We start from the raw sequence: 14,871 nt of genomic DNA, 5'->3' as shown, positions 1-14,871 counted from the left end.
CTTCCCGCAAAATAAAAAACCCATTATTCATTTGCATCAGTAACTTGATTGGGATGCTCTGAGTCCGTCGGCGCTCTCCCACTGTTGGCTTCCAGTGGGTGGAGGCCGGGGGGGGGGGGTGCTGCGCAAACACCTTTCAATGAGTAAGACAGCCCCACAGCAAAGAGTTACTTGGCCAAACTATTAGTACCAAGAAACTTCGCAAACCACTTTTGACCCATTTGATCAGTCATAGCATATTCTCCATACACTGCACAAATCTTTTTTTGTGTTCCAGTTGCGTTTTAACCTTTTTTGAAATAATAAAGCAAAATATGCCAAAAACATTGTTTTCTTCCATCTTCAATATTAAAATGGCCACACAGAAATTCACCAATTTTGATTTAAAAAAAAAAAATGCACACTAATATGGCAGCTGTCGCAATACAGTCTAAGAAAACTGTTTCAAATGAAATTAAAGACAACCAAGCACTACTAAAGCCATATCATAATATCATAGCGGGGTGGGGGGGGGCAAATGCACTATTTGGCCAACCCAGTACCTTATGACTAGACATGCAAAGACACTGGGTTGTATCAGCTCCAGCCTGCTCGTACTTGCTGCTAAAAGTGAAAATCTGTTTATAAGAACAGGTTAGCCCTGGCTGGTGTGGCTCAGTGGACTGAGCACTGGCCTGCAAACTGAGGGGTTCAGGGTTCGATTCCCGGTCAGAGCGCATGCCTGGCCTGCGGGCCATTGTTCCTCTCCCTCTCTCCCTTCTTCTCCCTCTAAAAAATTGAATAAATAAAATCTTTTTAAAAAATAAAAGAACAGGTTAAATTACAATTTCAGAACCATAGGGCTTTAAAGGTAGGGATAATTCACTATTATTTCTGTTCTGTTCGGGCATAATTCATTTGGCCAGTGAGCGTTCCCTCTGAAATTCTAGAGTCCTTTTGTTGGTTCAACAAGACAAATGATATAACAGCACTTAATCTGGTCTTTCTCTTACGCCAGTGTTTGGGTGATTTTACCCTTCCCTCTTCCAAAGGCCATGGCTGTGTCCGTGTACAGCTCAATCCTTTGCACATGGGACGATTGCTTTTTGGTTCATCACAAGATGAAGCAGGAAGTGCGGACACAGTAGTTCGGTGTGACAGCACTTGACCTTCTCAGCTGACTCAGAAGCTCCAACGTCATACAAAGCTTCCAGTCTACTGTGGAAATGAATGACAGCAACTACAGGCGAAAGAAGAATTCTCCTGAGAGCTGTACAAAGCTTTCTAGAACCTCCAAGAAATCAGACCTCACTGATGACTGGAGAGATGCGGGCTGGTAGCCACAACTCTTGGCGTCTGCCCACCGCGTTTCTGTAGGGTTCCCTTCCTGCGCCCTCCTTTCAGCACTCGGGCTGGGTTGAGAGGGCACATGGTTTAGGAGGGGACACCTGTGGAGTAGGTGAGGGGTAGGAGGGGGTGGGAGAATAAAGGATAAGAGTTTTCAAATACCTGGAGGGCCTCCCTGCTCTTTTTCGAACAGCGTCTTATTTAGTGACTATTGGGAGGCTAACAAATGTAATTCTGCCATTTCTATTTCTAGCAGATTGGGCATGATTCACGCGATAAACTCATGTTAAAGAATTTCCCTTACCACAGACTAGTTTAGCAGCCTTGTGAAACTGCCTTTTGGTTAGTTCTAAGGTCTGGGTCTTTTGCAGCGGCTTCAGGGAAACTGTTGGCTTGGCCTCAATCACAGAATGACTCAGGCGGGGCGGGAGAGGGGCTGTGGCGCCCCGGCCGCCCTGCAGGCGGCGCCAGCGGTCCCTGCCTTTGCTTGGCTGCAGAGCCTCCGCTCCGGCTCGCGTCCGTGCTGCGTTTTCCGTAAAATACTTGGAAAAATCAGAATGAAAATTCATGTTGTGAATCTAAATTGGTTGCCCCTGGTTTGGGTCAGTACGAGTTGAATGAAAAACCATAGGTGTGTGCGGTTTTCTTAATCATTTAAGCTACAGTTATTTCTAGTTGTGGAATCTGTGAAATATGAGCTATTAAAGGGATAATCCTCCCCCCCCCCAAAAATCAATACATACATTAGGTATGGAGCTAACTTATGGTGAAGAGGCCTTACTGCATGCGTCCTTTAGCCCACCTTTTATGCAGCATTTTGCCTTTTACACTTAGGAGGTCTTAGTCAAAGTCTTTTTCTGTAGCTAAGTGGTTTATTACAGTAAATGAATCTGGTTATTGCCCATAAATCTAAGGAAAGTTGAAATCTTTAATAATAAATGAGCCTCAAAAAGGGACTTCTGTCGTGAGTGGCAGCGGGTAAGGCAGCCTGACTGCTCTGCATGTGGAATCGACGTCAAGAGATTTCGGAAGCATAATTTTTTGGTATCTGGGCAGCTGGTGATCGTTGGCCCTGACGCCTGGGGGAAGGGAAAAAAAAAAAAGGATGAGCCTCGTTTTTCTCTACTTTGCGGTTAGAACGTCCCTGCAAAGGAGCGCCATCCGCTAAGTGCATGGCAGCCGCTCCTGCCGCTGCGCCCCCAAACGAATGCAGCCCGCGAGCCGGCGGACTGGCAGGAGGGTAGAAACCCCTCTTGCACCCTCCGTCCCGCTCCAACCACACCTCTCCCCGGGGCGCCATCTTGCTCGTGCGCTCGCAAGCCTGGGGCGGGTAGTGCGGCAGCGTGGGCAGGGCTCGCAGGGACTGGGGGCTCACCCGGTCCTCCGAGGGAGGGCGTGGGATCGGGGTTTTCCGGTTATTAAAAAGGCGGGAAGGAGGGCTTTCGGTGAGCCCAGCTGTTCCCCGTTTGCGAGCACTTGCCCTGGCGCTCAGAGTGCAGCCGAGAACAAGACCAGCGCCTGGCTCCCTGAAGCCTGCAGGCCGGAGGGAGACAGGCTGCGGGCGTGCGGCTCGCAGACAGCGGTCTCCCTGCCGGTGCCCGGGAGTCCTGGGACAGCGTGGAGGGGGGCCCAGCCTTGTCGGAGAAGGGCCCTCTGGAGGGGCGACCGGACCACACGGTGCCCGCCCAGGGCTTGGCTTTTTTAATGCTAGTTTCTTTTTGGAAGGGGAGCACATAAAGTAAGCCAGGTGGTAAATTTGTAAATATATGGGACAAGGCCATAGCACTCAGTCCAAAAGGCTATTCTTAGCCTTGGAAATAAATCACATGATCAAATGAATCCACTGAAGCTGCTGTTGAGGGGGGCTGAGATTTCAGTTCTCAGTTTCTAACATCATGTCCCAGTTTTGCCTCCCACTTTTTACGAACTGTTCCCTGTTCAGAGTCCCCGCTGGCTATCGGACTGATCGTAGAGACCCTTTTTCAGTCTCAGGCCTCGGAATGTGGAACCGCTGCGAGGCTGACCAGTGGGAAGAACGGACTGGAGCCCTCGAAACGTAAGTTCCGCGCTGTTAACCCAGGTAACAGCCTCCAAGTCCCGAAACCGCTAACCTCCTCCCAGTCTCAGGGCTCCGACGGGCGGGCGGAGGAACGTGTGTTCGGTGCCACGGGCATCCGTGGAGACTGGCGCTTGGGCAGGGAAAGCGTTTCTGTGCCCAGCCCCTGCTCCAGCCCCTCCTCAGGCTGCTGCACATGGCTGGGTGCGCTGGCCCGGCCTGCTCCCAAACCCCCCTGGGGGCTGTGCCGCGCACCCAGGCACTGCCCGCTGTGGCCCTTGTGCGCAGACAGGGTGGTGCTCACGTGGCGCCTCAGGGCACAGGAACGTTCATTTGCTGGCCAGATTTTTAAAGAGATTTTCCTTGGGGGAAGCGGGTATAAGGTGACTAAAAGATAATACTAATAAACTACAAGAAAGATTAAAAAAGGAGAGATTTGTCATCAGAGACAGATTTTTAATCTCTCTGAGCTAAGTGGATTATTGTCTACTAAAAGTCGAGTAAACAGTCCCTGGCTGGTGTAGCTAAGTGGGGGGTTGGGTATTCTGCAAACCGAAAGGTCATGGGTTCAGTGCCTGGTCGGGACACATCTCCAGGTTACAGACCAGGTCCCCAGATGCGGGCATGTGGGAGGCAACCAATCGATGTTTCTCTGGCACATAGATGTTTCCCTCCCTTTCTTTGTCGCCCCCCCCCGCCCCGACCCCGCTTTCCCCTCTCAAATAAATAAATGAATAAATTCATTAACTTGCTTTTGTGTTTTCTGTGTCAGTCAGAACTCCATTTCTCAATGGGGGAACTCCTTTTGGCCATGTCTGGCTCTGCCATCCAGCTGCTGGTGTCTTCCTGGTCTCGGTTCCCCTTGTGACATGGGCGCTTTGGCTGGAGAGGGTGACCCCAAGACGACATGACAGGGGCGTCATCATGGTAGGGTCAGCGGCTGCCCCGCGAGGACATAGCAGCCTGGAGGTGGAAGACCGGCAGCCCCCTCGGCCCGTTCCAACGCCTGCAGCGCAGCCCAGAGCTGCCCCTGCGGCTCCGGGGCGCCCTTGGGGCCCAGCCCTGCCTTCCCTCGGGCCATGGAGTGTGGGGCTGAAGGGTGGGGTGGGCGCAGCACCTAAGGGCGCTGTCGACTGCCGTCCGCCCTGTGCCTGAGGAGTAGGTGGGTGTGCCCCGGCACCGTTTTGCCCAAATGGCGTCGTCCTTGTGGCAGGAGTGCCGCCTCGCGCTGCCTGAATCTCAGCCCGCGACTCGCTGGCCAGCTCATCCAGAGGCAGCGCCCTCCCGACGCTGCCCTCCCCACCGGTTCAGCTCCCGCTGCGGTCAGGGAAGACGGACAGCGCCTCAGGGGGAACTTGAACGTCCAGGGTCCTGTCCTCTCCCATTGCCCCGTGTTCCAGCCTCAGGCCTGGCCAGTCCCTCTTTCCTTCCTAGACCGGAGCGCTGTGATTGGTCCCGGGGCCGTCAGCCTCCCACACTGCCTGTGTCTGGTGAATTTCACCCTGAGACCCGCCCACTTCTGTCTGTGCTTCTGATGTCCTGGGACCCCCTGCGGGAAGCACCGTTGGGGTGTGCAGGTTTTTCTGGTGCCTTATTTGTGGTCTGCAGCCTCAGCTGCGTATAGGATCTCATTTGACAGCTCCTTTTGCTTGTCCTGATTCCGCCCCCGCCCCCCTGCCCCCGGCACCATTTCGCTCAGCAAACTCTCTGACTTTCCTCAGAGTCCTTGAGAAACCCACTTTTGCCTGTCTCCCGCCCCCCACAGTAGCCTGGTTGCCTGGCCGCCTACTTCACGAAAACCGGGAGGATCAGAACTCAGTTCCTGGCGCACCGGCTGTCCCTCTGAGCCGTCTGCCCTACGCATTACCTGAGGAGCGCCCGCTTCTGCAGTGCCGCTCCGGGCTGGGCCTGAGTCCTCCGCTTGTACTTGTGCCCCACCTCTGGTCCCCACGTCCCTGCACAGTCACCTGTCTTCCCCCGGGCACTGCCACCTTCCCTGGCTCTCTCCCTTTGAATTAAGCCTCCCCGGGTCTTTGGACACAAGGCGCTTGCCACCCTGTCCCCCTCCAGCCACTGCCTCGTCCCCTTTAGCTAAGGCCCCTGAGGCCGCATCTGTCCTAACGGTCACCTCCTGTGGGTTCCGGCCCTGGGCCTGCAGCAGCCCACCCGACACGCGCGCCTGCAGGGGAAGGGTTCATCCTCCCTCATCGCTCGGTGTGGCCTGCCGCTCTGTCCCCAGGACTCGCCTTTTCCTCCACCTTCTCCCTTTTGACTTTTGCTCCTCTTGCTGCTCTGCTGGGTCACGTGACCCACTCTTGTGGTTTAACGGCCAGCGCCGAGCCCCGGTCTGTCGGGGTTTCCCCCAGAGCACCCTCCCCACGCCTCGCTGTCCCTCCCGCCCTGCAGGGGCCCTGCAGGCAGCCCGCTCCCTGGGTCTGCCAGCCGGCCCTCCCCGCCCCCATCCGCCGCCCGCCGCCCACCACAGGCGTCTGTCACCAGTCGTTCCCCGCCCCCCCAGGGCTGACTCCTCTCACTCCCTAGTCCCCCCCAGGTAGCCACAGAATCCTGATGCGTTTACCTCCTAAATAGTTTCCAAACTGACAATGCTGCGTCGCTGCTGCCCCTGTCTGGACGTGGGCCCTGGCTCGCACCTAGCCCTCTGGCAGCCAGCTGCTCCACCTGCCGCAATCCTCCCTCCCCGAGGCCTCTGGAGCTCTGCCGGGCAAGTGAGACCACATCGGTCCCCTATTCGGACTGCAGGGGCGTCCAGGGGCCTCGGGGTGGCCCAGCCCCTCCTCAGCAGGGCGCTCATTGGCGTCCTGGCTTCGCCTTCTGTCCTGCTCCCTCCAGATGTGTGTTCGTGTGCACTGTGACGCTGGTACCTTTGTTCCCAGACCGAGGATCAAACCTGCAACCCTGGCGACCGGGGGCGATGCTCTGACCAACTGAGCTGCGCGGCCAGGGCACGCCCTTCGCGTTTTCTGAGTGAATTTGCAAGCAAATCAACAGATGTCTGGAAATTAGACACAATTCTAGAAAAAGTCATCAACCTTGGAATTAGTGTATAATGTGAAGAAAGTAAGGAATATTTCTTGCCCCAGACTACATGAAAGTGGTATGTGTGTCTGATTAGTTCTCAGGAGCATATTCAGAAAGGAAATCCTTTAAGCAGATTGCACTCTGGAAAGATAATCTTATTTTGACCTGCTCAGGTGTAGCTGACACAGTCTTTCACCCGGGCTCTCAAAGCAAAGGGTATTTACAAGGGAAATCCTGTTTCACAGCCACCCCAACAAAGAGGGTGAGGATAACGTGACCGTCTCCTGTCGAAATGAAGGCCTTATTGATTGATGTGTTAACCCAGCAGGTAGCAGATAATGAGCATACAAATAAACATGTATTTTACTAATAGAAAAAATGGTAGCAATTAAGAAGAGCTTGTGGAGGGCTGGCTGGTGTGGCTCAGTGGATTGACCTCCAGCCGGCGAACCAGGGAGTCGCCGGTTCGGTCCCCAGGTAGGGGTGCACGAGAGGCAACCACACACTGATGTTTCTCTCCCTCTCTCCTTCCATTCCCTTCTCTCTGAAAATAAATGAAAAGTTTTTTAAAAAGCTTGCGGAAACCAAATTGTCCATTTGGATTTTGTGCTTTTTTTTTCCTATTGCTTCTCATTTGTATCAGGTCTTTCAGATGCTTTAGCCAACTGCAACATTTCCCTGCCAGAAGGAAAAGTTGCAGATGAAGGCTTTCTCCTGCTTAAAAACTGTAAGGAAGTGGTTAACCATTTTCGACCGCTCTACCTACTTCCTACGTCCTTCTCTCATCGTTCAGAAGTACGTTCTTTAACTTCTCATCACCTGGATTTTCCCCTCCAGTACACGTAGGCCTTCTCAGTCTCTGAAATGTCCTGGGATTAGTCACTGTCCCCATGACCCTGGGCATTTATTTCCTCATTGTTGAGTTACAGACGGGAAGAGCAGGTCCGCCTCAGGCCAGCCAGTATGTGGGTTCTTGACTTCATGCGGGAAATGTTTCACAACGAGGCCAGGTGATTTCGAGAGTGTTTATTGAGAGACAGGGACCCAGAGGAAGGGTTTAAGGTAGAAGCAGCAACAGGAGAGCCTGGGGGAGCTGCTGGGCTCTCAGAAACAGGCCACAGTAAAAGAAGGGAGCCCCCTGGGAGGTCAGAGAAAGGGGGTCTTGGAGACGCGTTCAGGGAGTAAGCCTGGGATGGGCTGCCGCTGCCCACTGCTCCCCTGGTTGCAAGTCTTGTGGGGACCCTTAAAGTTTACGATGACAAAATAGCAGAGCGGCCAGGAGAGGGCTGCTGTACCATGGAGCCCAAGGGCGGTCTCGGGAGGTTTTCACAGACCAGTCATTGGCTCTTCAGGTGTGTCCTTCAATGTGCTGGTTCATCAAAATGTGTGTACAGGGTGGTCAGGAGTTACTTCCTGGATGGTTTCACTTTTCAAGAACGTCATCGAGCCCTGGCTGGTGTGGCTCAGTGGACATAGCACCGGCCTGCAAACCAAAGGGTCACCAGTTCTATTCCCAGTCAGGGCACCTGCCTGGGTTGTAGGCCAGGTCCTTGGTAGGGGGGCGCGCGAGAGGCAACCACACATTGATGTTTCTTTCTCCCTCCCTTCCCATCTCTAAAAATAAAGAAATACAATCTTTAAAAAGACATCAAATCCCTAACCCGTGTGGCTCAGTTGGGTGTGAATCTGCAAAGTGAAAGGTCGCCAGTTCAAATTCCTGTCAGTTTTTTTAAAAACGCATGCTGGTATGACAGCTGTCACAATATCATCTAACAAAATTGTTTTAGGTGACGTTAAAGACAACTAAGCGCTACCAGAGCTGTCTTACGGGAAAAACCAAATTAACTTTTTGGCTACCCCAATATTTTGTCTGTTTCCTCTTTGCCACTTGTCGAGGAATTTCCCTAGCTTTTGGCTCTCCTGCCTCTGTTGTAGGGGGCTCATCCTGCCTCTGTTGTAGGGGGCTCATCCTGCCTCTGTTGTAGGGGGCTCATCCTGCCTCTGTTGTAGGGGGCTCATCCTGCCTCTGTTGTAGGGGGCTCATCCTGCCTCTGTTGTAGGGGGCTCATCCTGCCTCTGTTGTAGGGGGCTCATCCTGCCTCTGTTGTAGGGGGCTCATCCGTCTGCCCCCCCCCCCCAGTAAACTACTCAAAACACAACAAGCAATGAACGCAACTCACCAAAGAGTAAGTGTCCCCGCTGCCACCCTGCTCGGTCCCCAGAGCGCAGCGAGGAGCGAGCCGACCAGTGTCACTGCAGGAAACCTCTGTCCTGGGGGGCAGGGGGCGGTTACAGCTCTTTCCGTTGGGGGGAGTTGAAGGCTTTGAGTCACAGGAGACCCCAGGACTGACTCAGCCCCATGACGCGAGTCACCCAGCCGAGGCGATCGGGCGGGCCGACCCAAACCCATCTCTCCTGCGCTCGTCCTGGGGGGCTGCCTCGTCTCCGCGCTCCGCCAGTCACCTGGACACCCCAAGTCAGCCCTTCGGCCCTGGTCTCTTCTCAAAAGCTTCATCGGCCCAGCTCCTCCCCTGCAAGGTGTCTCTCTCGCAGTCACACGGGGTTTTCTTCCACGACCCAGATGTGCGTGTCCCTGCCTGCCTCAGAGCTCTGGGTGCTGGGTCCTCCACCTTCTGCCTCAAATGCACCTCCCAGCATTCCCTCCCTCCCCCAGCCGCCGCCCTCCGACCTGTGGATCCCCCTCTGTAACCCAGGCCTCAGGCCCTGAGTGTGCGTACAGTGTCTGTGGACGCCTCCCCTCCTCCCTCCTCCCGCCGGCTCCATCCAGGGTCCGGTGGAAATCATGGCTGCTGCGGTGTGCTTGGTAGGGTAATAATATGGGCCGTAATACTTTATAGTTTTAATTTGAACATTTCACCTAAAATGCCATATGGTGTGCTTAAGTGTGATACTGTTAGGTTACAGAATTACATGCTTATGGTTTTTGTAATAAAAGAGTTCGTAGTAAATACGGGGCATTACGTGTGCCAGACCCTGTATATTTGCGTGAGCTTCAGGAAAGGAATGGAAGATACGTGCTCACTAGTTAACCGTGGTCCCCTCAGGCCTGGAAAGGGTGAGGAGAAAGCCTGAAAGACGAACTTACCTGCTGAACTCCGGGCCAGCGCGTGAAGTTACAGGCCCGGAAGCTGGGGGCGGGGGGTGGGAGGCGCCCATCTGGGTCACGAGCTCAGCCGGAGCCTGCTTCCAGCAGCGCGCCGTCCCTGTCCCTTTCACAGGTACAGGGCCCCGGGTGCAGATCTTGCGGGAGGGGAGCCGCCCCGTGCCCCCTTGAGAGACTGCCCTGCAACTGCGGCCACGGCGTCTGTGTCCCCGCTCTGCGCCCAGCCCTGCCCTGCCCTCGTCCGCTGGTCGCTCCTTTTTGCAGAGGGCTGTGCCGTTTTCCCTCGCCCATCCCCCGCCTCGGCCTCCCCCTCCCCCACCCCCACCCCCGCCGCCGCCTCTGTAGTGTGCAGTTAGTGTCTGCACTCCCACGTGCCCCGTTATCGGCTGTGGCGCTGTGTTACCAGAAGAGGCAGCATGTGAGTTATGGTTTGGAGCCTTTTCCCCCGAGAAAAATTCCAGCCCTAGTTATTTTTCCAGTGCATTGGCCTTCATTGATTTTTCTCCCCATGGATCAATGATCTACAGAAGAGCTCCCACTGCACTCTGGGAGTACAGGTGAGGCGGCGGACTCCCAGAGCCTCGCTCCCTGTGCCAGGCCGAGCCCCGGCCCCCGGCCCACCCTCCAGCGCTACTGTTTTCTGTTCTCCCCCCACTGCCACCCCACTGCACACACCTGGGAAGGGGGTGCCCTCCTCAGCCCCGGGCTGGGGGGCGGGCGCCCTCTTTGCGAGCTGCCCCCCGGGACTGCAGGTCCCAGCCAGGGGAAACTCTCCCAGGCTCCCCAGGGACTGGGCTTCTGGGTGGATATCGGCTGGCTTCGCGAGGCACCCAGTTTTGGAAGGCTGAGGTCAAGCAGGCTGGGGTGTTTGCAGGTTGTGGGTGCAAAGGGGCCTCTGGAATAAATCGAACAAGTCGAGTGACCGCAAGTGATCTCACAGGGTGATCTGGTCATAAACTCCTAACTGGGCCCCAGGCACATAACTTTTTAGTGAAAGTTTACCTTTGCCTCCAGCGAGCCCTGTTGTTTCGGGGCCTGTAGGGTAACACGGCTCGGCAAGGCCGAGGGATTCTGCGCGTCCGCCAGAGCACAGAATCCCGTTAACTGCCCTGCAGCCCCCCGCCCCCCGCCTTTTCCCGCATTCCTGTAGCCGCCCTTCAGTCCCCACCTCAGTTCTAAGCGTGGACTGGAAACGGCAAGGCTCACTCTTGGAAGCGTTTGAGACCCTGCTTCTGGCCTCTCGTCAGCGTAGGTGCAACTCATCGACATTCTTTGCAGGTCTGAGCGTTTCTTACGGCGACAAGGTGTGCACGACGTGTAAAAGTGCGCGGCTGCAGCGCCACTCCCTCGGCTCCGCCGCGCCCGGGCGCTCTCTGTTTCCTGGGTGCTGGGAGGCCGTCGCAGCGCCTCCCGCCGTCCTGGGCCCCGGGCACACCCCTGCACTCGGCCGGCCCGGGGCGGCCCCTGCGTCCCCACGCCTGGATCTCTGGCGCGCTGGTCCCGGCCCACCCAGCGGCGCCGTATGCTCACGCCCCCTGTGTGAGTTTCTGCCCCTTTAAAAGACTCTCACTGCAAAGAGCCCACTTGCTGAGCGCTGAATGTCTTCCCACCCAAAATTCCTGTGTGGAACCCCCGTCCTCAACAGCGTTCCCACGAGACGGTGGCAGGCATTCGGAGGGGAGGCCTTTGGGCGATTGGGTCCTAAGGGTGGGGCCTTGGTGAATGAGATTAGTGGCCTTTTTTTTTTAATCTTTAATTTTTTTTAAAGAGAGGAAGGGAGAGGGAAACATCTATTTGTTGGTCCAGCCACCCATGCATTCAGTGGTTGCTTCTTGTGTGTACTCTGATCTGGGATCGAACCCGCAACCTTGGAGTGTTGGGATGATACTCTACCCAGCTGAGCTACCCACAGCCAGGGTTTGGGATGAGTGCTCTTATGAAAGAGGCCCCACGGGGCCCCTCTGCTCTTCCTGCCCCGGGAGGACGCAGAAAACAGTCATCTGGGACCAGGGAAGAGAGGCCCCCAGAAGCCAGCCTTTCGGGCACCCTGATCTCAGACATCCAGTCTCCAGAGCCGTAAGAAATAAATATGTGTCTTTATAAGCCCCCTGTCTGTGGGGCTCCCGTGTATGTGGCAGCCTGAGCAAACTCAGACAGCCTCTCCGCCTCGGTCACCCCTGCCCCTTCCCTGCAAGCCGCAGCGCGTGGTTCAGCGTTGGGTGGCTTGTCTCTGCCATTCGACTGTAAGGCATTGCGGGGGCCAAAAAGCACGTTAGGTTTTGCCCGTAGGATGGCTCCAGTAGCGCTTAGTTGTTTTTAAGTTCATTCGAAACAATTTTTGTTAGATTGTATCGTGATAGCTGTCATATCCCTGTGCATTTAAAAAAAGTATCAAAATTGGAGAATTTTTGTGTAACCATTTTAATATTGAAGATGGAAGAAAACAAGTAACATTTTCAGCCTATTATGCTTTATTATTTCAAGAAAGGTAAAAATGAAATTGAAAAGCAAAAAAAAAAAAAAAAAAGATGTGTGCTGTGTGTGAAGAAGGTGCTGTGGCTGATGGAATGTGTCCAAAGTGGTTTGCAAAGTTTTGTGCTGGACATTTCTCACCGGACGATGCTCCACGGTCGGGCAGACCAGCTGAAGGTGATAGCGATCACATCAAGACATTAATTGAGGGCAATCAACATAATACCATGCAAGAGGTAGCCGACATACTCAAAATATCCCAATCAATAAAGTTACTGGTAAAAACGAAAAATGTGACTTTTGTTTTATAGAAAAAACCAGATGGACTTTTTGGCCAACCCAATAACTGAGCGCCTGCTGAGTCCACAGGGGACACTCCCAGTGGGGGACATGCCTGCCCACCAGCAGCGCCTCTGGCTGCACTTGGCAGCTGGCAGCCACCCCCCAGGCCTTGTGGGGGCGGGAGGACCAACCCCATCACTGGCCCCACCACTTGCCCCTGCAGCTTCAGCCTGTACCTTCCACGCTGCAGATGCCTGGCGTCGGCTGGAAGCAGGCCCGGCCCTGCCTTAATCCAGCCAAGCTGCTGGGCCGTGGTCCCCACCGGCTCTGATCCCCCGAAACACCCATGCCCACCCCGGAGCCCAGGGGCTCTGTCGGGCCCTGGGCCCTGCCCGTGGCTCTCCTCAGGGCGGCCGGCCGCTAGGCCTGCCTCGTGGACAAGGATCAGACCAGCGGGAAAGCTGTGACTCAGGTCCCTGCTCTTCCCGGAGGGGACGCTGCCTGGGGTAGTGGGGAAGGGAGGGAGCCGCCCAGTCCCGCAGGACAAACAAACAGGAGGGGGGTGATTTCCTGGGTCTCCAACTAGGCAGGTACTTTCCGAAGGAATCAGCCCTGCGTCTGGCTCCCTAATGACCTTGAGGTTTGCGGAGGACACAGGTACCTGGGACAGAGGGTGTAGAAGGGATTGATCTGCGAGCAAGAGGAGGCAGCTGGGCAGCCTGTGCCCGTGTTCACTGGCGGGCCTGTGGGGCCAGGCTCTGCTTGGCCTGGGAGTGGCAGGAAGTCCTGTTCCCCGGTGGCGCTTGGGCCCCAAGCTGGCCTTCTCCAGCACCGGCCCTTCCAGCTCTCAAATGCTTTGCTTCTGTTGCTGTGTCTTGCATACTGTCCAAGCTGGAAACTGAACAGGAGGAACGTGGGCAGTCCTTGCTCCTTCCTCGCTGGGTGACCTGCAACAAGCACCTAAGCTCTGGGAGCCCCAGTGGGGAAAGGGCCCTTGCTTCCAGCGCAGCTGTGAGAACGCAAGGCAGTGTGAAAAGCGCCTCAGCTTGCCGCCCGCCCTGGCCCGCCCTCACGTGTCCCCTGCTGAGCGCCTGGTGTGGGGGCCCAGAGCAAAGGGCGAGGGCAGTGGGGGAGCCATAGCCACAGTGAGAAACCTGAATCCTTATCTCCGCCACTAAACCCGTGTGACCTCGGACAAGCACCCTCTGGGTTGAAAGGGACTTATATCTGTAAAGGTGCCCCCAGGACACCACAGCGTGGCTCATTTCTGCTGGTTCCTATGTGGGCTCTTAACCCGTCACTTGTAGCAGCGTCAGGGGCCCGGCCCCCACGTGGGGAGACTGCGGCCCAAGGAGCAGAGGCTCCTTCCCACCTGCCTCTGCGGTGGGGCCCGCCGGCTGTGGAGGCCGCCCTCAGAGACAGCGTGAGTCCAGAGGTGGTCGCTAACTTGCACTGGTAAGCAGCAGGGGACAGAGACCACGTCTCCCCCCACCCCCCAGCCCGCCCCTGAGCCAGCCAGAGACAGCCAGTGCACGCATGGGAAATGCAAGGGAAGGCGCTTGGTCCGCACAGACCAGAGCGAGGCCAGGCAGGCGGCAGGTGCAGCGACGCCAGGCCCAGCCCAGGCCCAGCAGGCCAGGCGTGCGGACAGGTGCTTCTGTCTGCTCTGGGGGGCTGTGGCAGCGGGGACAGGGGCCTTTGCTGGGCCATGACAGCTGGACCTGGCTGGGCCCACTCAGGACAGGGCCTGCAGGCAGGTGCTGAGCAAGCCGAAGGGGCGGGTGCAGCCGCGGGCACGAGAGGCAGGACACCGGAGTCAGTGCGGAGAAGAGCCGAGTGGTGGCGGTTTGGAGCCATGGGGAGGGACATTGTTTCCCAGGTATCTGGCATGGTGGCCAGAGCCCAGCTGGCTGCATCAAACTCAGGAGCGTTGTCTCCTGGAAGCGTGGGCACGGAAAAGGGGGTGAGCCTCCCTTCTTACTCCAGAAAGGCTCCGAGGGGCGTCTGGGTACCATTGCCTCCATCCTGGGCAGCTAGGGGGTGGCGGCAACATCAGCCCCATTGCAGGACGTGGGGTTTTTTCCTCTTCTGGTTTTCAGTGTTATGAAGAATGTTGGCAAGGGATAAACTGTGTTTTTTCTTCAGGGTCAGAGCATAGGAGCATCTTCATAGACCTTGAAATATAATGATCAAATTTTGCCCAAAATGGGTGCATCAACTTATAAGGGCAGCCGCAGTGGACCAGTCTCCCCGGAAACAATCCTTCTTCCCCAGAAACACCGATGCACCGCAGAGGCTGGGTCCCGTCCTGACCATGAGCCTTGACCCTCCCTCCTCCTCTGGGCTTCTCCTGGGATTGCGATGGATTTAGGTATCACGTGGGGGTGGGGGACCGCTTCATAGTAAGTCTTCCAGTCCATGGATGCAGTGTATCTCACTACTTGCTGAGGCCACTTTATCTCACAATAAGTTTTTCTCCAAAGAGCTCTTGTACGTGCTTTATCAAGAGGCCTATGTTTGGTGTTACTGTAAGTGGTTGTTCTTCATTTTCTAATTGTTATAACTAGAATAT

General features: G+C 55.7%; 1 non-coding gene across 1 annotated transcript; it reads left to right on the top strand.

Annotated features, from left to right (window-relative positions):
• Positions 1 to 2,273: 2,273 nt before the first annotated feature.
• Positions 2,274 to 2,409, top strand: LOC129066258 (U11 spliceosomal RNA). The gene has a single exon (XR_008528686.1). It is a non-coding gene; the product is annotated as a U11 spliceosomal RNA (small nuclear RNA).
• The last annotated feature ends 12,462 nt before the right edge of the window (positions 2,410 to 14,871 follow it).

Source organism: Pteronotus mesoamericanus, unplaced genomic scaffold (assembly GCF_021234165.1).
Source record: "Pteronotus mesoamericanus isolate MK-2021 breed Mesoamerican mustached bat unplaced genomic scaffold, CSHL_Meso_final contig_192, whole genome shotgun sequence".
Taxonomy (NCBI): Eukaryota; Metazoa; Chordata; class Mammalia; order Chiroptera; family Mormoopidae; genus Pteronotus; species Pteronotus mesoamericanus.
Note: the sequence above shows the minus strand (reverse complement) of the source record. Positions and strands in the feature narration are given on the sequence as shown.